The 22,815-nt window shown below is 35.7% G+C and overlaps 1 protein-coding gene across 7 annotated transcripts in view; it reads right to left on the bottom strand.

The window, feature by feature from the left end:
• Window positions 1-22,815, bottom strand: part of SNTG1 (syntrophin gamma 1) — an 867,628-nt gene that overhangs the window by 833,503 nt on the left and 11,310 nt on the right. For 2 of the 7 annotated variants that reach the window (XM_070221558.1, XM_070221560.1), the window contains exon 2: window positions 20,318-20,376. The exons of the other annotated variants lie outside the window; for them this stretch is intronic. The gene's annotated coding sequence lies outside the window, so the exon portion shown is untranslated. The remainder of the gene's footprint in view (window positions 1-20,317; window positions 20,377-22,815) is intronic. 7 annotated transcript variants of the gene reach the window in all.

Here is a 22,815-nt window from a genome sequence, read left to right on the forward strand (position 1 = left end):
TCATTGCCAGTTCTTTTTTATTTTTTCATATTCTATGAATTTTTTTTTTGAGGTAGATCAGCCCTGAGCTAACATCCATGACCAATCCTCTTCTTTTTGCTGAGGAAGACTGGCCCTGAGCTAACATCTGTGCCCATCTTACTCTACTTTTTTTATTATTATTATTAAGATTATGATAGTTTACAACCTTGTGAAATTTCAGTTGTACATTATTGTTAGTCATGTTGTGGGCACACCATTTCACCCTTTGTGCTGTCCCCGCATGCCCCTCTTTCCCCTGGTAACCACCGATCAGTTCTCCTTGTCTATATGTTAACCTCCACCTATGAATTGAGTCATACAGAGTTCGTCTTTCTCTGTCTGGCTTATTTCACTCAACATAATACCCTCAAGGTCCATCCATGTTGTTGTGAATGGGACGATTTTGTCCTCTGTTATGGCTGAGTAGTATTCCATTGCATATATATACCATATCTTCTTTATCCAATCATCAGTTGCTGGGCACTTAGGTTGGTTCCACGTCTTGGCTATTGTAAATAATGCTGCGATGAACATAGGGGTGCATGGGACTCTTGGAATTGCTGATTTCAGGTTCTTAGGATAGATACCCAGTAGTGTCATGGCTGGGTCATAACGTATTTCTATTTTTAATTTTTTGAGAAATCTCCATACTGTTTTCCATAGTGGCTGCACTAGTTTGCATTCCCACCCACAGTGTATGAGGGTTCCTTTTTTCTCCACAACCTCTCCAACATTTGTCACTCTTGGTTTTGGATATTTTTGCCATTCTAACGGGTGTAAGGTGATATCTTAGTGTAGTTTTGATTTGCATTTCCCTGATGATTAGTGATTATGAGCATCTTTTCATGTGCTTATTGGCCATCCTTATATCTTCTTTGGAGAAATGTCTGTTCATGTCCCCTGACCATTTTTTGATCGGGTTGTTTGATTTTTTGTTGTTCTGCTGTGTGAATTCTTTATATACTATGGAGATTAACCCTTTGTCGGATAAGTAACTTGTAAATATTTTTTCCCAATTAGTGGGCTGTGTTTTTGTTTCAATCCTGTTTTCCCTTGCCTTGAAGAAGCTCTTTAGTCTGATGAAGTCCCATTTGTTTATACTTTCTATTGTTTCCCTCGTCTGAGGAGTTACGGTGTCTGAAAAGATTCTTTTGAAACTGATGTCAAAGAGTGTACTGCCTATATTCTCTTCTAGAAGACTTATTGCTTCAGGCCTAACCTTTAGCTCTTTGATCCATTTTGAGTTTATTTTTTTGAATGGTGAAAAAGAATGCTCAATTTTCATTCTTTTACATGTGGCTGTCCAGTTTTCCCAGCACCATCTGTTGAAGAGACTTTCTTTTCTCCATTGTATGCCCTCAGCTCCTTTATCAAAGATTAGCTGTCCATAGATGTGTGGTTTTATTTCTGGGCTTTCAATTCTGTTCCATTGATCTGTGCACCTGTTTTTGTACCAGTACCATGCTGTTTTGATCACTGTAGCTTCGTAGTATGTTTTGAAGTCAGGGATTGTGAGCCCATCTTACTCTACTTTATATGTGGGACATCTGCCATAGCATGGCCTGATAAGAGGTGCATAGGTCTGCACCCCGGATCCAAACTGGTGAACCCTGGGCCACCAAAGCAGAGTGCATGAACTTCACTACTACACCACCTGGCCAGCCCGTTCATATTCCATGAAATATTTTAAAAGAAAACTTTGTAATCGTATTTCATACATTAAAATACAGACATATAAGAAGTATAGATATTTTTAGTGCCAATCCTATTCAACCCAAGAACTCATATAGTTATATTTATTTTTAGAGTGACTTTTAAAGGACTTGTCTTTCACATAAATATTAAGAATATGAGGATGTGCTAAAAAAGATCAAACACTTGCTAATATTGTACCTTTTTTAATCGATATTCCCTAGCTTTTTATTTCAGAGCCCATATGAATTATGCTGCTTATAGAAAGCTAAAACTTATTGAGTATCCATATGATAGACGTTTTTGTAGATGTTTAATTTATTAACTTATATCATTTCTACAAAATCCTAAAAGGCTTACTATTATTATCTTATTTTTTTTTCCAAACGAGGAAGGTGAATCTCAATGAGACAAGTGTCTTGCCTAAGGTCACACAGGTAAGTGAGTGTTGTGGCAAATCCAAGCCCAGGTCTTTTTCCTTTGATCTTCTTTGTGACAGTAATTTTCTCTGCAGCTCCATTTGTCAAATTTATCCTATCAGTGAGAATAATTTATAACTGTTTTGAGGGCAGAAGTCAGTATTTTTACTCTCCTTTAATCTCTTGTACCATTTAAGGAATAGTTAGTTTTTAGTAGATGTATTAAACATATATGTCAAATATGTTAATATAAAAATTGAAAATATAAATATTTATTTATATTCATTTTAAAGAGAAAGAAAATGGTATGCAAATGACATAAAATTTGAATCCAATTAAAAGTTACATCTCCTAAGAATTATTTAACAGAGATACAAAGGTTAATCTTTTAATTGTTTAGATCTTCTTTAGATAAAAGGAGGAATCGTGTCATGTAATGGCTGATTTTCAAAAAATTGACCAGATTCAAATTACATCAGAAAGTCCAGTTTGATTACAAAAAAACAGTGCAAGACTTAATTCAATATTAAGCCACTTTTCCCCCTATTCCAAATAAGAAATATTCTCTTTTCTGTTTCATGAATAAAGAAAAGGAAATCCTGAAATCACTTCCTCCTTAAATCTGTAAAGTAAAAGGTACTACCACCACTGTAAAATCAGTTCTTTTTAAATATGTAAAATTCTCAATAACCCAAATAAAATTTGGAAAAGATTTAAGTTCTTAATAAGTGTACACACACACATCTCCCAGAGTTTTCAAGATTTTATTCATAGATTCTTGCTGAAGCCTAAACTGGTAAAAACATATATTGAATTATTACATGCATGAAGTTATTTAAAATATTTTGTCTGTTGTAATAATAGACTTTAGTGTGCTGGTAAATATGGGATAATGGGACCATAGAAGCTAGGAGTCAAAATTCATTTGAAAAATGAAAGGAGGCTGAAGGTCCCTGGGAAGAAGAGTAAAGCTAGAAGAGATCAATCTTTAAGGAAGTTTGAAGTCTTCTTCCAAGATTAATATACACATAGTATGGATGCTGGACTAGACAGAGGGAGTGGGAACAGTGCAAAGAACAGCAGCTTTGGACTCAGATCAAAATTAGCTTCCCGGCCTGTCTACCTTGTGTGACCCTGGGCAAGATATTGAATCTTTCTGATTCTCAGTTACTTTAATTGCCAGAAAAGGGGATGCTTATAGTGACCTGCTTTCATGCAAAGATCATATTTAAGAGGAATGATATTTTGAAGTATTGTCCAACAAATATGCCCACCCTCTTGCTCCCACTGTGTGCAGAGTACCTGTCCTGCTCCACTCATGCTCAATTTGACCATATGATATGCTTTGACAATGGACTACTAGTGAATTGATGCAAGCAGAGGTTTTAAACTTGCCTGTGTTCTTTGGCTTGCTTGTCAGGTTGCAGTCGTCACTATGAGAATATGGCCCTGACAGCTGTTGCCCCTTCAGCCCGGGCCCTGGAGGGCAATTGTGAAACAGACCTAACCCAACCTTGTGCCTAGAGCAAGACTGAGCCCACCACAGATCAGCTCAACATGGTTCATCTCCAGACTCATGAATGTGAAAATAAAGGATCAGTGTTGTAAGTCACTGAGTTCATAATACAATATTATTGGGGGGAGAACTAATTAGAATAAGATCAATGACAAAAGGTTAAATAGATGCAGACATCGGCTTCCTAACTATTTGGAGCTGCCCAATAATATAAAAGGCTACTTCTATAAACAAATTGTTTCTATTGCACGAGGCGCTCCAGCAGAGCATAGAGGAAATGCTGGTCTGCCAGGGATACTGCACCAGGGACTTCTACATTTGGATGAGGAGAATCTTTTAACCACAGATTCTATCAATCTATGAATGTGTGTGTGTATTTTAGTATCAAAATTAACTTAGCAAATTCTAACATGCTTTGAACATTATCAATCCCAAGCCTAAAGATGGAATAAATGGACGATATCTTAAGGCATCAAATACATAATTTACTAGATACTTATTCAGAATATTCATCACATCATGGAGAGCAAATTACATAGCAATTAATACTTTAATGGGGGACTTTATGACAAATACAGTAACAAACAGTGGTTAATATTCAGATTAAAGAATTAAGAATATGTTATGTAATTGACAGAGATGTCCTTTTTCCAAATACTTCTTCCTAACACAGGGTCTACTGATTTACGGAATAAAGGGTATAGTAGTAAACTCAATGAATCCTTAAAATAGAATTCTAGACTCACAGCACACAGAGAGCTTTGCAAAGTCAAACCTGATAACCTGTTTAACCACCTTAGGAGCTGTTCTTCTTTTCCCAGTGAAACAGTTGTGAAATGTTAGAATTGGGACCCCTAGAAATATTTGGCACTAGGATAATATCATACAGAATCAGGAGATTCATAAAATAAGGATAGAGTAATTGTTGAAATAATTTGGAATGGCACATTTAGAAAGATAATTTTTAAATTATCATACAGTAAATACCAAAATAATAATACATAAAATAAATTGATAATATTTCTCACATCTGCATTTATATTGTAACCACTTCATATGTTTTATAACCACTGTGAAATTAAATTTTTCTGCTTTAATTTTTAAAAAACGTTTTAAAAATAATAAGTGCATTAACCAAATTATCACTAACAAAAACTAAGCATTCAAACTTGTGATTGCTTAAAAATATTTACTGAACTAAAATGAAAATAAAATTCAAATGCAATACACCACTGATGCAAAAGTTTATTTTTCTAAGAAAGACCCATGTTACTAGAAGAGGAAATGCAATCTAATTTGGAAGAAGTAGAAACATAGAGATAGTTCCATCTAAATAACTCTTATATTTAATGTGGGGATCACAGTGAAATTTCAAAAACATGAATTACAAGGCCAGAGGGTTAAGGATTACAATTCTACAAGTTGAGCAAAATAGTAATCATTTGGAAACATAGTAATGTTGGCTCAGGACTGTAGAGAGGGGGATCCTAGCACACTCTCATAGCTTTTATCCTAAATTCATTCTCTATAATTCCCAGCCTTAATAAGTAATCCTGTTCTTCTTTATTATATATTTCAGGAAAAGCAATAATAGTTTCAGATGTCTACATTATCCTAAAATGCCAGCACATGTAACTCGTGCTTAATATTTATTACTAAAATAATTACTAGAACATATGCTTTGTCTTCATCCTATAACACCCAATCTTGCAATTTTTTCCTTTTTTGACAGATTTCTCCACTAGTTTGGTGACTTCCTATTGCCAGGCAAGGGGTACTGCCTGTGAGTCACATAATTTGGGTGCAGTCCTGGATTTGTGTCCTTTGAAAAGTCACTGAGCTATCCCTTCAAATACTACCTTATTTTTTAATAGGATGGCCATAACTATTAAATATCTTAGAAGAAATTTATTGAGCAACAAAATAAACAAAGAAGTAATGTATTATAGCCAAAAGTATAAAATAAATATCCGTGAGTCCATACTGATACATTTAATGATTAAATAAATGAACAAGTGTAGGAGAAGGGACAAATACCTCATGAAGAATTTCAAATAATTTTTGTAGATAGTCTGCCTTCAAGGAGGTGGAACCTAAGTTTCTGTAGTGACTTCCTTTCAAGAGTATACCACAGAAAGGGCAGGGTAGGGTGAGCAACTTTCTAGTAGAGAATGCTGGGAAACACTACCTCAGCCAGGTGACCGAGGTCAATATCAACAGTAAGTCAGGTTGACAGTAGGCAGCCTTGATATGATGTGATGAAAATGGCACTTTACCTCTGTGATCTTCCTCCTCAAAACCCGTAACCCTGCTCTAATCATGAGAAAAACATCAGAGCAAGCCCAATAGAGGGGCAACCAAACTACACCTGACAGTACTCCTCAAAACTGTTAGGGTCATCAAAAAAACAAGGACAGTCTGAGAAACTGTCAGTCAAGAGGAACCTAAAGAGACATGATATTAAATGTAATGCAATATCCTGTATGGGATCCTAGAGAGAAAAAGAACACAGAGAAAAACTGAAGGAAACCTGAATGAACTGTGGACTTTAGTGAAAAATAATGTATTAATATTGGTTCATTAATTGTAACAAATAAGCCGCAATGTTAATAATAGGGAAAACTTGGTATGGCCTATATGGAAACTCTCTGTACTATCTTTGTAATTTTTCTGTAAATTTAAAGATGTTCTAAGAAATAAAGCTTACTTTTTGAAAAAGAAGTTTATTGTATGTAAGACATTTTTAAGCTGGAAACTGATATGTAAATGAAGGCTATGATCATTATTGGTTAATTTTTTCTCTTCTCCAGTCTTGGATATGATTCACTCATTCCAAATAGAGCATCTATTAAGAAAACTTCTTACCAGATTATTTGACCAAGGTTTAGAATGCCTCCTTTACTCGATTATACCAATGTCCTGTTGGAACGGCAGACGCAGACTAGTCTATATTTAGCACACACTTCCCCCTTTTGTCCTATTGATCTATATTTATCTATAATCATTTGTAGGCATTCTCATATGCACCACCAGATTTTAAGTCTCTTGACGGCAAACACACAACTTTTGAGTCTAAACATTTCTCTTCTCTTTTATCCTAGTACCTTGCTCTCAGTAGGCTTTCCAGACTAATAAAAATCTATTACTCCAAAAACAGGTAAATATAAAATGGCAAAGCAAGACAGAATTGCCTTTGGAGGAAAAGAATCACTTATATAATTTTAGGCAGATTGAGGGGCCAGTCTGGTGGCGCAGCAGTTAAGTTCGTACATTCCGCTTCGGCGGCCCAGGGTTCCCCAGCCCGGATCCCGGGTGTGGACATGGCACTGCTTTGCAAGCCATGCTGTGTTAGTTGTCCCACATATAAAGTAGAGGAAGATGGGCACAGATGTTAGCTCAGGGCTAATCTTCCTCAAAAAAAAAATTTAAACAAATAATAAATAATTTTAGGCAGATCGAAATAGATTAGAATGACAAATTCAGCCTCTATCCAGAAAGCTTCCTATCCTTTTATTACAGACTTTATTACAGAGTTCATGGTATCTGCTAGTGAAGCATGACATAGACTTCCACTTAGGAATGCCTGTCAGGTGCATGAAGTAAATGGGTGCACGTGGCAGGGTTGGGCATCCCAAGTCCAAAGGTGCTAACTCAGGCTGTCAGCAATGATCCACATTAATGTTAAGGATGTGAGAAGGCCTCTATGCCTGACATTAAGTGCTACTTTTTATTAAAAATTGTGCTGAGTGTTTTGAGATAAGCAATTATTGTTTAATGAGTTTCAGTGAGAAAGTCAGAATTAAGATAAGGTGTGACATCAGGATGTTAACAGTAATATCAATTATAAGTGGGGTGACCATCTTGGACCCTCTAAGAAGTGTAGGAGAGCTGTAAACACAGCTTGGTCTGTGAAGAGGGACTCCATTATTGTAGAAGAATTGTTTGATCTGTTGGGTGACATCAAGTCACCTCAAAAGGAAGAGCAGGGAGCCATATTTTCTCTGGAAGGTGGGTGAAAGGTCAAAGGGGAAGTGTCATATAAACCTACCTAAGGGCTGAGTTAGTTTATTTATGCCTTGTCAGGCCTTGAGCGCCAAGTAATATGGGCTAAAGAGTTTATCTTGGAAAGATGCTTGTCCTCTCAGATACACCTTACAAAGGGGCATTTTATTGGTGAAATCTGTCTAGATAATGCTCTAGCCTAAATGTCCAAGATGGTTCCTAGAGTGCATTAAATATTGCTCCATCAGAGCTACCTTAATTTTATCAATTAAAGTTTACTAGACTTAGAATATCAGTTCAAAGATCATTTCCTTAGGGCAGTCATTCCTGACACCTCAGACTAGGTATTCATGGTGGTAGCATCCTGCATTTCTCTCTCACGATATTATGCTCTCACATTTTACATTTTCACTTGTATGATTATATGTTTAATATTTCTCTCCCCCACCAGATTATAAATTCCACGAGGGCAGGGCCATGACTGTTTTGTGTTCTCTGTCGCTAGCACAATATCAAAAGCATAACAGAACTCAATAAATATTTACAAAATGTTATTTGATGAAAGGGACTATACGGAAATGCTTTCTGTTGAAAATATCATCTCTCCTTGAGCAAATTAAAAAGGAGGTCAAACATTAGAAAAGTTTGCTTGGTGATTCTGGAATCAAAACCAATGATTTAGTTATATGAATTAAATAATGTATATAATCAAGTTAAAAGACAAAGCATGTTGGGATAAGGATATATCTGCCACTGTAACTGGATCAGCCATCCCTGATTCTACTTAGACAGTATTTCTCGAGTTAATCTCCTTTTTCCCTAAACTAACCAGCTGCCACTCACCCTGAGTGGACACAGCCTTTCTTCAGATATGTTGCCTGGTCAATGCATCTGATAAAGACTGTCTAGTTTATTGTCTATAGACCCAATTTCTGAGATCTTTCAGGCCATTTGGTTTATGCCTTTGTGCCGCCTCCAGGATTCAGTGCACAGTGTCTCTGTAATGGGTTGGTCCAATCTCAGCACCTCAAATTTCAGGAACTTCAGATTATACAGAGCAAATCCTGACAGAGTCAAATCCCAGGAGCAAGAAATCATTGCATGCTAATCAAATCCAAATATCCTCTAGTGTATCATTTTATTGATTTTTAAAGCTTTCCACTTTAGCTTATTCCACTTTATATATTTTGTTGCTCCTCTTTTTCTTTTTAAAATAAAAGGCAGAGAGGAGACGCTCTCACTCTAATGGATCCTGGAGCTTCTGAGGATCTGCTGTATTCCCAAGAAGCCCCATGTTTAGAATTTCTTCTGAAACTCAAAGCTCTTCAGAATAGAGGAATTGAGGGTCAGCCTTATAAAAAAGAAGAGATAAGAATAGAACATACTAAAGAGCTAGAGAACAAGTTGTTCAGTCTGGTTACTTTACAAGTTTTATTGACTGATAGCTTCAAAGAGTCAGAGCCAACTCAAAATCATATGTCAGGAATTGGACATACAAAAAAATAAAGTATGGTACATTGCTTTTTATTTAATGAGCATTTATTGTGTGTCTACTAAGTGGTCAAGGGCAAGGGGCTTTTAAAAAGCTGTGAAAGGCCACATGCAACGGTATTCTATCATTCCGTTAAGCTATTTATTGACATTTGATTTTAAATAGACAACTTGCAGATGGGATCCTAACAGCTGAAAAAATTAGAAGAGATTCTAAAAAACACTAGTAATGACAAAAATACAAATTCAAATGCCAACATATTAATTTTCACTCAACAGAATGGCAAAATTAAAGAGTGAAGTATGCCAAAGTTTATCTACAATGTGAGAAAATGGAAATCCTCATGCACTACTGGAAAGAATATAAATTCAAAGAGCCATTCTGGAAAATAGCCTGGCAGTGGTTAATGAAATTAAAAGTGTGAAAACTTTCTGACCCTGCAAACCCATAAGTCAATAGGAGACGTTCAAAGACTTTATTCCAATATTATGCATGATATCTGGTAATTGAAAGCAATCTGTGGGTCCATCTCTAGAAGACGGGTAGGTAAAATATGGTAGGTCACTATTATGGGATACTATGCAGCACTTAGGAGTATTTGAACTACAGGAAGATAAACAACATAATGATATCTTCACAAACATTGCTGAAGGAAAAAGTGATAACAGAACTAGATGTGCAGCACAATACCATTTGTGTAGACTTAGAACATACACAAAATGTTACCTATTTTGTAGGGATATTTTCACATTTAAAAAGATCTTTCTTTTACGTTCACCACTCACCTCTGTACCACAGGAGGCCGACCTGAGTAGACTATATCAGATGGCTTTCTTTTCTCTGGTTTCTACTTGGATGAAACCAATGAGAGGCACCAGCAGGAGATAGCAGGGCTGGGGAAGAGAGTTTGGGGCTTTGCTCTCAAGCTCCCTGCCTGTGAAGTCGTTGCAGTGGCTAAGTCATTCTTTAAGAAAACACAGGTCCTGGCAGGCAACCCTGTCCATACAATCATCTTCTCTGAAATGAGGTGAGTGCTCCCATCCTCCATCCTCTGTCCCTTCAGGCACCTCCCAGTGGGAGACCACATGCTCTTATTGTTTCCCTATATCCTGCCTACACTGCGTAAATAATCCATTTATTAAACTCCCTTTGAATTATCAACTTTCATTGATCTATGTTTCCTGCTGAGACACTAACTGATAGTAAGTAGTATACTTAATAAACTCCTGTCATGAAGTTCAAGAAAATAATGAAAGAAAGTGAGAGAGAGAGGGAGAGAGAGAGAAAGGGTTGCGGACTGGCAGGAGGGAGAAATAGCACTAAATGTTAGGCACTGGCAGACCAGTAGAGCAGTTAATTTGAATCCTGACTATCTAGCCATGATTGTCAACTTGAGTATTCAATTTAATAAATATGCATCATGTTTCTTCATCCATAAAATGGAGATTAGAATGTTACCTACCTCGTAGGATTCTTATACAGATTAAATTAGATATGGCATGAAAAGTGCTTAGCAAACACTGAGATGATATTTTTATTTTGCAACATATCATGGGGAATGATCAAACATACATGAGATTAGAGAGAAAGGTGGGCTCAGCTTGTGAAGAGCTTTGCAAATTACACCTAGAAGTTACCCTGTCAGTTGTGAGCAGCCAGTGGATGTTAATAGGCAAGGGCATGGAAAGATTAGGATTTGTGTTTCAGAAAATAAGCCTGAGAGTGGTATGGATTTGGAAGTAGTCAGGGGACCAATGAGGAGACTGCTAGCACAGCCACAGAGTGGAGAAGCCAGATTCAAAGAAAAATACAAGGTAGAATTTAAAAGTGTGGGCCAGCCCATGGCTGAGTGGTTAAGCTCGCACACTCCACTTCAGGGGCCTGGGGTTTTGCTGGTTCGATCCTGGGTGCAGACATGGTACCCCTCATCAAGCCATGCTGAGGTGGCATCCCACATAGCACAACCAGAAGGACCTACAAGTATAATACACAACTACGTACTGGAGGGCTTTGGGGAGAAGAAAGAGGAAAAGAAAAAGATTGGCAACAGATGTTAGCTCAGGTGCCAAACTTAACAAAGAATTTAAGACTGATTACTGATAGGATATGAAAAAGCAAGCAGAGAGGCAAAGTCAACGACAATGCCCAAATTACTAGCTTGTGGATGTTTGGAATAACGTTTCACAAATAGAGGAACCCAAAAGAAGAGGGGGAGGTAGTAAAAGAGAGAGGGAGAGAGAGAAGAGAGCACAGTGTCTTCAAAAGAGCTGAACAAGTTCTTAAGAGAAATGTAAGATCAAAGTCTAAAAAAGTCACAGATTGCATTTGATTGCTATTTTTCATAAATCCCTTTTAACCATATATTTGTTGAAAAATCCTGGTCATTTGTCCTACATTCTCCACATTCGGATCCAGCTGACTGAACCCCGGGGGAGGTGTTTAACATATTTTTTGTCTCCCATATTTCCAGCAAAATGGTAGTTAGGTTTAGATCAGCACTTTTCAATAGAAATGTAATGCAGGCCACATGGGTCATTTTAAATTTTCTAATAGCCACCTTTAAAAAGTACAAAGAAACAGATGAAATTCGTTTTTATAACAGTTTTAGTGAGGATCAAGTGACACCAACAAACTGCACATGTTTAAAGAGCAAAATTTAAAACTGTCACCACAATCAAGATACTGAACAATTTACTTGAATCAATTTGGCAATTTATCTCTTACTTACCAAACGTGAATGATACTTTTAAAATTTTCTAAAACTGCAAGTTGCATCATAATTCTTAAGAGTATTAAATTCACTTTAAAATAAACTCATACTATTATTAAACAGGGAAGTTGTAGCAAAAGTGGCTTTAATCCTTTCAACACAGTGAAATTTTCAAGGCAAATAATTAGAGGAGCCACATATAAAAAGTAAAAGAAAATGTTCCTTTTATCTAGCTCAATATTTTAATTTATTTTTTAAAGATATTACTTTAGTTGACATAATTTTGGCCAACTCTGCTAACAATCCTTACTCACGCACTGAGTCTTTAAGCATCAATTTGCAATGCCTCCTAGGTCCTTGTGTTTTGGAAATTCAACCATTGCCAACTAAGTCCATAGGATCCGTTCTAAGGAGGATTCTATTCAGTGTTCATAAACATTTTTTAGGTTTAACTTTAACTGGTTTCCATTGAGTTCATTTTCACATTATCAATTAGTTCCTTTAAACTGTGATTGCCAAAGTTCATTGCTTTCTGTGGCCATTGAAAGATCACAGATATTGTAGCACGGCATTTAAAAAACAGAAATGATAAAACCATATCTCATGGTCCAGTAGGGAAAATGAATGGAGAATTGACATGAGAATAACAATTTAAAACACCACAAAATGAGCACATCTATCAGGCTTTCTGGAGAATTGTAGTGTTGGGTTTTCAGTGGCCAAGGTATTGGAATTCTAGCTTGCATCCACTGAGCCAGAGCTGAAGGTTGAGAACACAGAACTGTGCCAGGTATACAGGAGAAAGGCCATGGATGACAGACATACAAATCTGGGTGCTGCAAACCTTGGTTCAATCTTTGCCATCTGTCTTAACCAGGACTGAGAAGGCAGGGACCAGCATTTATTTGGACAAAGCCACCTCCTCTGCTTCAATGATTCTTTCTTGTGTCAACCCTCCCTCCTCACATGGACCCATTTTTTCCAGTCACCTAGCATTTCCCACATGTAAAATCTTCCTAAGCATCTCTGCCTGTGCTTAACACCAAAAAGTGAATAATGGCTTTGAGGGCCCTTAATAAAGGAAATAATATGTGGGTCACTGATGATATGCTTCTAATTCCTTACTCCATTAGGATGTTCTGCAAACATTTCTTCTCAAAAGACAAGATCAGAACATCCACAAAAGTTGTAAACACACACACACACACACACACACACACACTTCTACTTCACTGCTCTCTCATTCCAGAGACAAGATTAGGATTTGGCAAGTCTAGAATAGGGCCTAGAATCCATAGTTTTGTTAAAAGAGTCCCAGAACTGCTTTGCTGATTTTCTTGACTGGTAATCTAGAAAACTTCATTTGCTTCCCTCAACCTTTATGGTATTGTATGGTTTGAAATTACTAGTGCTAAATAAGTATTGACATTGATTTCTCATGCCTTCTCACAGAAATAAATAGTAACTTTTATTTATTTATTTATTTTTAGGAAGACTGGCCCTGAGCTAACATCTGTGCCCATCTTCCTCTACGGAATAGTAACTTTTAAAAACAAGGTTAAGACTTTTTCGCCAAAAGTTCAAAGCAAAGCAATTCCTTTATTTCTGTATTTGTCTCCAGGCTTCTTACCTAATCCTGTCAGAGATCTATTTGTAACATACAGGCATAAACTTGTTTAAACTGTTTGGCTGGTTAGGTATTTCATGCTGAAACACATATTTCCCTAGGCAATTAAATTTCAAATCAACTTATTTACCTGTTCAGATAGGATATTTTCATATGCACACACAAACATATTGTTTTTATTTTTGCACCTGTATTTTTGGTGAAATGTCACACTAACTATAGGTAATCATAACAATAACAATTACTTTTGTGTTTACTTTGCATTTATTTTCTTTTTGGAACAAACACTGTCACTAGACACATACCCTTGAGGGGAATGCTTTCCAGGGAATACTTCAGTCACATCTCCCTGAGATCTCTCCCACTCTTGCATTAATCTTCCCTTTCTCAATCATAGCATTTTTTCCTTGCATTAGTCATTTAATATTCAAGTGAAATGGGGCTCTAACTCTCATGAATTAGGTAATTTGCAAATACCATTCTATCATGCTTTCCCCTAAAAAAGGTCTACATGACAATATGCCAAAGAACATATTACACATTTTATATTTATATTCTATGTCTAACATATGTATATATTATAATGTATATTATATAATACATGTGCATTATATATTATATATAATATTGTGTATTACATATAGTACAATACTATATATGATATTATTATATACTATAATATAGCATGATAATATACTATTATACATTATATATGTATGTTATATATATTATAAACTACAATACATATTGAGGAGAGGTATACATGATCAGGAAAGATGACCACGAGACGGAAAGGTGTTTGTTGCAACATATGTGTGCAAACATGTGTTTGTACACATAATCAGAAAAGATATCTGGGTTGAAGTAAGCTATATGTGACAAGAACTAGAGAATAACAGAGTCAAATGTAGGTTAAGATTTTGGGCAGCAGCCTAGGCTCACTCATTAGATAAGAGACTTGCTCTTGCTCACACACACGCTAGTCTCATAAACTGTACCATTCACTTCTCTGCCTAAGCATATTTGATTTCTGTTATGAACTTATTGAATCACAGGAAAAAGTAAATATTTGGGATATAAGTTATTATATATATTTATTTATTCTTTCATATATATGCCTTTTCTCTTTCCCAAATAATATCTAAGCTAATCAGAGACCACATAATATGAATTGCTATACCTTTCAAACCTTCTAAAATCTAGTTCTGGAAGTTACAAATAAATATTCATCACATGAATGAATGAGCATCAAGCAAGATGCAATAAAACTGAATGGGCTCACACTTGCCTGTTTCAAAACGTAGTGCAAAAGTACAGTGAAAAGAGTGTGTGGTACTGGGATGAAAATAACATGTAGATCAATGGACAAAATTCAGAATCCAAAAATAAACCTTACATCTGTGGCCAACTGATTTCCAACAAAGGTGCCAAGATCATTCAACGACAAAAGCATAGACTCTTCAATAAATGATGCTGGGACAACTGGACAGCCACAAGCAAAAGAATTAAGTTGTCTGCTACAACACAGCACATACAAAAGTTTACTCGAAATGGATCAAATACCTAAACATAAGAGCTAAAACTGTAAAACTCTGGGAAGAAAGCATAGATGGATATCTTGGTATCTTGGATGAGGCAGTGGTTTCCTATGTATGGCACCAGTATCACAGGCAAAAAAACAAAATATAAAACAGATAAATTGGATTTCATCTTAATTAAAATCTTTTGTGTCTTAAAGGACATAATAGACAAAGTGAGAAAAAGCAACATATACAATTGGAGAAGATATTTTCAAATCATATATCTGATAGGTTCTAGTACCCAGAATATATAAAGAACTCTTACAAATCATTAGCAAAAAGACAAACATCCCAGTTAAAAAATGGGCAAAGAATTTGTATAGAGATTTCTCCAAAGAAGATACATAGATATCCAATAATCACATGAAAAGATGCTTGCTGGGAGCCGTGGCTACATCATTTGATCAGCTGTTTGACAGGGTCCAGCCGATTAATGCCTAGGGGTGCAGGGTTGCCTCTTGGTGAAGAATAGCGGGCCAGCCCCTCACATAGTTCTGAAACCTGTGCTGCTTCTAATTGCCCTTCATTCCTTTTCCTTTCTTAACCTCCAGTTTTCACTCCTTTGGGTGGCTGCTTGGGAGGCACTACCTCCTGGGAAAATTAGATATAGTAAGAGAATGTGACCACCTGCAGGTAACTTTCAAGATATTTTTCAGTTAATTATTGGAGGAGCACACAGTCCCATTTGAGACAATCAGAAAGGAATCCTGCCCAGATAAGATGTCGAATTAGGTTTATGGCCTCTGTCTGGTTAATGTTTCCTTCTCCCTCCAGTTCTTTGTCTAAATATATATATGCATCGTCCTTCTAAGTTTGCTGGTTAATTGGATGATCAAGAAGTATCTATATATTATTCTTGACCTTCTGCTTTCTGTTAAAATGTTATAGAGGTTTTCTCCTAAAAGCAATAAATAATAAACAATTGATGAGTAGAAGGGTCGAGGGGTGCAGGGATGACCCACGGTGAAGAATGGCCGGCCGACACCCCTGATATTTTCTGAATTATATGCATGCTTTCTAGCAAGGTTATGTCTATACTTATTTCTGTTTTTTATTCTTGAAGATATATAGTTTAGCTTAGCTTTTCAGCCCTTTACTTTACTAACAAAATGATACTTTCTCCGGCAGTGTACTTAAGGGACTGTTAGCTCTACAATTTAAAAGACAAAGGAATGCTTCCACCCCCTAAAGGGCGCGAAAATGTAAAGATGTTTAACTGCCCGCTGAGAATGCAGATAGCCCTGGGGATAAGATACCCTGGAGTCGCCTTTTGTTCCCATTAACCATCTACACTAATGGCATAAATGATTGAGGGAGGTAGGGATGGCTCCACCAGGATGTAACCAAACGGACTGCTGTCCTGTCCGGAGGCCCGGACCTTCTCTCTTTGATTTAACTTTACCTTGAATCACAACAGACGCCTAGGTACCTATCTCCTTTAGCTTAGAGACAACAAACACTAGCTAATTGCGGAGAAGACTACCATTAACCTTATGCTCTATAGAATAGAATGCTAATAAATATTCTTGTGCTCGTTCTTTACTTCCCTATCTCTCTGAGAATATTTGTAGAACTATTTCTGTACTAATCCTGAAAAATATATAAACGACAGTTGTGTACAGTAAAGTTGGACTTGCTAACACCAACCCAAGTCTCACGTCCCCTTTATTTTCCCCTCATTGCGCCGACGCCGTCCATCCCTCACGAACCTGGACTCCGCCGGGGCGGGACCCCGGCAGATGCTCAACATCACTAATCATTAGGCAAACGCAAACCAAAACCAGGAGATACCATTACACACACTAGGATGGCTATAAATAAAAAGACAGACAATAACAAGCATTGATAAGGATGTGACAAATTTGGAACCTTCATGCACTGTTGATGGGAATGTAAAATGGCGCAGCTGCTTTGGAAAATAGTTTTGCAGTTCCTCAAAATGTTAATCCACATGACGAAGCAATTCCACTCCTAGGTATATAACCAAGAAAACTGAAAATATATGTTCACATAAAAACTTGTTCATGATTGTTAATATTAATGACTATTCATAATGGCAAAAAATGGAGAAACACCAAAATGTCCATCAACTGATGAATGCATAAACAATGTGTGGTACATTCATACAATGGAACATTATACATCTATGAAAATAAATGAAGTACTCACTCATGTTACAGCATGAAGAGACTTTGATAACATTATCCTAGGTGAAAAAATCCAATCACAAAAGACCACAGATTTATGATTTCATTTATATGAAATGTCCAGAATAGGGAAACCTATGCTGAGATAGAGATAGAAAGTAGATTAGATGTTGCCAAGGTCTGAGAAGAGGGGAAAATGGACAGTGACTGCTAACAGGTACATAGTTTCTTTTTGAGTGATAAAAGTGTTCTGAAATTAGATAGCGGTAACTGTTGCAAAACCTTGTGAATATACTGAAAACCACTGAATTTTATACTATAAAAGGGTAAATATTATGTTATGAGAATTATATCTCTATGTATTAAAAAAAGCAATAGTGAGCAAAGAATTGTCAGCACATCTAAAGAAGTGCTAACTAAAAAAAAACAGCAATAATGACTAGGTTTGAGATAGTTAAAAATGTGTAACTTAACACAGTACCGAACATCAATAACAAAAGATAGGATATTAACCAAGAGTAAATCTAGGTGAAGGGACCATAGGTGTTTATTGTACTATTATTTCAATCTCTTTGTAAGATTCTAATTTTTCAAAATAAAAAGTTAGGGGGGTCAGCTCCATGGCCGAGTGGTTAAGTTCGCGTGCTCCGCTCTGGCGGCCCAGGGTTCGGATCCTGGGCGTGGACATGACACCACTCGTCAGGCCACGTTGAGGAGGCGTCCCACATCCCACAACTAGAAGAACATGCAACTAACATATACAACTGTGTACAGAGGGGTTTGGGGAGATTAAGCAGAAAAAAATAAAATAAAAACAAAAAAAATAAAAAGTTAGAAGGAAAATGAATGCAATTGCATTGAGGATAAACAACAGGACAAAAATTTTATGTAATATTAATCTTCTTTGAAAAGGTAGACGTTCACTCAACAAATACTTTTGAGCACTCACTATGTGGTAGACAAAGTACTAGGAACTCAAACAGAGAAAGTGGGTCTTTTCATAGCTTGGTAGTTCACTTCTTTTTATCCCTGAATAATATTCCACTGTCTGTATGTAGCACAAGCTTATTTACCCATTCAGCTACTGAAGTACATCATGCTTGCTTCCAAGTTTTGGCAATTATGAATAAAGCTGCTGTAAACATCTATGTGCAGGTTTTTGTATGGACATACATTTTCAATTCATTTGGGTAATATCAAGGAGCACGGTTGCTGTACTGTATGGTAAGAGTATGTTTAGATTTAGAAGAAACCACCCAATTGTCTTCCAAAGTGGTTGCGCCATTTTGCTTTCTGACCAGCAATGAAGGAGAGTTCTTTTTGTTCCACATCCTCACCAGTATTAGGTGTTATCAGTGTAGTGGTTTTGAATTTTGACCAACTAATAGGTATACCATAGTATCCTATTGTTGTTTTAATTTGCATTTCCCTGATGACATATGATAAGGAACATCTTTGCATATCTTTTTTGCAATCTGTGTATCTTCTTTGGTGAGGCGTCTGTTCAGGTCTTTTGCCAGGTTTTTTAATTGGGTCGTTCATTTTTTTATTATTGAGTTTTAAGAGTTCTTCATATATTTTTGATAACAGTCCTTTATCAGATATGTCTTTTGCAAATATTTTCTCCCAATCTTTGACCCGTCTTCTCATTCTCTTGACATTATCTTTCACGGAGCAGAAGTTTTTAGTTTTGTGAAGTCTAACTTATCAATTATTTCTCCAATAGATTGTACCTTTGGTGTTGCATCTAAAAAGTCATCGCCATACCTAAGATTGTCTAGATTTTCTCCTCTGTTGTCTTGTAGGAGTTTTATAGTTTTGCATTTTACGTTTAGGTCTATGATCCATTTTGAGGTAATTCTTAAGAATGGTGTAAAATTTGTATCTAGATTCACTTTTTTGCACTTGGATATCCACTTGTTCCAGCACTATTTGTTGAAAAGACTCTACTTATTTTCTTACTAATTTCTTTTTTAATTAAATGGTATTGATTAAAGACCATGCTCTTAGACCTTTAAACCTTTGAAATTTGGCAGGATTTGCTAGGAGGCACAATATATGGTCAAGTTTTTGTAAATGTATTTGTGAACTTATAAATAATATAAATTGTAAGCCATCTATATTTGTACATATTGTTAATTTGCATACTCATATCCTTATTTTTTTGTTATGGACTGTGTGAAAGATTATAAAATCAAGTACATCTGGCATTAACTAAAATCTCTTCTTTGAAAATCAATAAGTGTGTGGAAGTACTATTGAATTGTTTAAGCTTCTGCATTAATTCTAAGAAAAATATTATTGTTTTACACCTACAGCGTATCAGAAACTAGTACTCATAGAGCAAAAGTAACTGGTATAAAACCATCATTCATCAGTGGAAAGCCAGAGTTTAAAACAGTATTACTTGTCCCAAATCCTTTGTTTTCTCCAGTATATTGCCTGCCTCCTCAATATGTGTTATTAACACATCCTGTTAAGTGTTCAAGTGTACTTATCGGGGGATATTCTGGTTATATATTACTGCATAACAAACTACCTATACATGAATGTTCATAACACTGTTATAGTAGCCCCAAATTAGAAACAACTCAAATCCTCCAACCAGTAGATGGACCAACAAACTGGTACATCCATACCATGGAATACTATTCAGGAATTTAAAGGAATAAACTTCTGACACACGCAACAACTTGGATGGATCTCAAAGGTACTATGTTTAATGAAAAAATAAAAGTCAATCTCAAAAGATTGTACACTATATGATCTCATTTATACAACATTCTCAAAATGGAAACATTCTAGAGATGGAGAATGGAATGGATAAGTGGTTGCCAGGGAAGTGGAGAGTGGATCACACTATTTATGGTTAGGACAAAGAAGTTTTTTGTGGCAATAAAACAGTTCTATATCTTGATTGTGGTGGTGGTTATGCAGATCTATACATGGGATAAATTACATATAACTACACACACACACACATACACACACACAAATGAGTTCAGATAAAAACTGATCAACTCTTAAGTAAGATTTATAGTATATTTGACATTATTGCACCAATATCAATTCTTGGTTTTATTATTGCACTATAATTATGTAAGATGTTACCTTTGGGGGAATCTGGGTGAAAGATTTACAGTAACCAATCTCTGAAACTTCCTTTGAGTCTGTAATTATTCAAAAATAAATAAAAAGTTAGAACAAAAAGTGATTGTCTAAATACAGCAGCGCTACACCTAGCTGCATCCATGATGGATGTTCAATCACCCGTGCTTAAGACTTTGGGAGACTTGCCTTTTCTCTGTTTTCTCAACATCCCAGGTTGCTCATTTACCCTGAACTGTGGTTTCATAAAGAGACATTCATTAAACAGTATTCAATTTTCCTTTACCATTCTTGGAGTTTCATCACGGATTAAATCATAGTTTATGGTCTATTTCAACTCGGTCATGAACTAAATTTGAATGTTTTAATAAATTTAAGAAATGTTCTGAGGATCAGCTTTCTAACCTCATAATCTGTAAGCACATTTCCAGTTCTACCTTGTAATGACTTCATGATTCTAGATATCCTTGCTTTGCCTTATTAGACTCTAACCTCCTTGAGGTCAGAGACCAAGATTAGTCCTTAAAAGCAATCTATAGTGTATCATTCTGCATGTTGAGGTGACCTACAAATACTTGTACAAACAGAAACTGGTGAGTTATGAGCTGTTTGCTTCTGTTCATCAGTATTCTGGCACCTGACTATGAAATTTAGAATTTTGACAATGCCATCAAAACAAGTGTTGAACAGAGATTATTTCTGACAAACCATTTTTTTCTTACTAAATATGTTCATGTTTCTTTATGAAATATGCAAGAATTGAAAACTATTGAAATGTTATATCTTTATGTAGTACTATGAATCTTGTTGTATAATTCTATGCATTGTAGAAATTTAAGAAGCTTTCAGCTTCTCTTTATTGGTTATATAACTAAAATTTTTACTAGTTTAGCAGAGCTAGTTGATATACTAATTCCATTTATTAAAATTTCACCTGCCTTGAACTTTCTTTCAAAATATCCTAGAAAATTACAAAACCACTGGTATTACAGTAACACATATATTCCTTTAACAATCCAATATAAATATATATATGTCTAATGGTGTTGTATAATGTACTGATTCAGTATCATGTTAAACATTTATTGCTAATTCACTTTATAACATGCTTTATTAAAAGTCATTAAAACTTGCAGCTGCATCTCATAATCACTTCCTAAATATAAAGACTCCATTTATAAATGATCTCCTTGTTCAAAATACTGCCATACAGATCACAAACTCTTTGTTAGTAGCCAGAAAGCTTTTATTCTTTACAAAAAGAAATGCTAAGTAATTCATCAGATGCCAAATCTTTTTTTCCCCCACATATCGGCCTTGTTCCAAGTGTTCAACTTCTATGTTCATTAATAATAGCTATAATACAGTCTCAGATTGACGTTCAAAACTTTTATCTATTTGAGCGTCATCTTGATGCTAGGATTCAATCTCTTAATGTGTATCCTTGATAGACTTGAAAAAGCTCAGTGATTTGGCTCAGCTAAGCACACTGAAGTGAAGCTCTTATGGAAATATTCTGGAACTACACATTAAAGGAAGAGACTGCACTTCATTTAGAGTTTTGTTATTTCTGTTCAGAAGAAAATAGCTTATGGGGGCTTTATGCGCTTGTAAAAATAATGTAAATTATATCTAGGCTGCATTTAATTGATTATTCTATAATTATACTGCTTTTATACATATCCTCCTGAAAGCATTTCAGAGAGATAAAGTTTGGATAAGATTTAAGGAAATTTCAATTTGCAAAAACAAAAAAAAAAGCATTGAATCGTGTGCAATAGAGTTGCTTATTTGTCAAAGCAATTTCATTTATTCATTATCATGACTGATAAGCCTTCAGCATTTGTCAATATTTTTGACAGTATCTCCTAAAACAATGTAGGATAGCTGTGATTTATTCAGTAGAACAGCATGTAATATGTATCTATATATTGCTTAAAATATGATCCATGGGCAAAAGGAAAAAAATCTTAAAATAAATTTCCAATTGCTATTCCAGGTGGAATATCAACAACAACAGAAAATAATAGTAAATAATAAAGTAGACATAAATCATTACAACTATTGGTAAGTTTATGGAGAAACACATGAAGGGTTATAACCAAAGAGTTGCACTTAGTAAGTTCATTTACATTTAAGTCAGTGAAATTTATCGTTGGCAGGAAATAAATTATCTCACTACTCAAATAAGGCCAGGACAAAAAAAGTCAATGGTTCCTACATTAAAATTAAAGAAGGTGATTACTTCACAACAACACTATAACCAGATAATTCCTTGTGACCATGGATTGCTAACTTGCCTATCATTGCCAAATATACAGACAATGTTATAGGAATTTCATTCAGATAATGGTTGATAGCATTATCTACATTTTTCAAGGGTGGGGACACCTCATCTCCCACTCCCCTCCATCCTCTTCCACACTGATAAAGAGCTCCTACCCTCTTTGGCTTAGCCCAAGAGACTCACTGACTCAATGCCCCACAATGACTAAAATGTG

The sequence above is a fragment of the Equus caballus genome, chromosome 9 (assembly GCF_041296265.1).
Source record: "Equus caballus isolate H_3958 breed thoroughbred chromosome 9, TB-T2T, whole genome shotgun sequence".
NCBI lineage: Eukaryota > Metazoa > Chordata > Mammalia > Perissodactyla > Equidae > Equus > Equus caballus.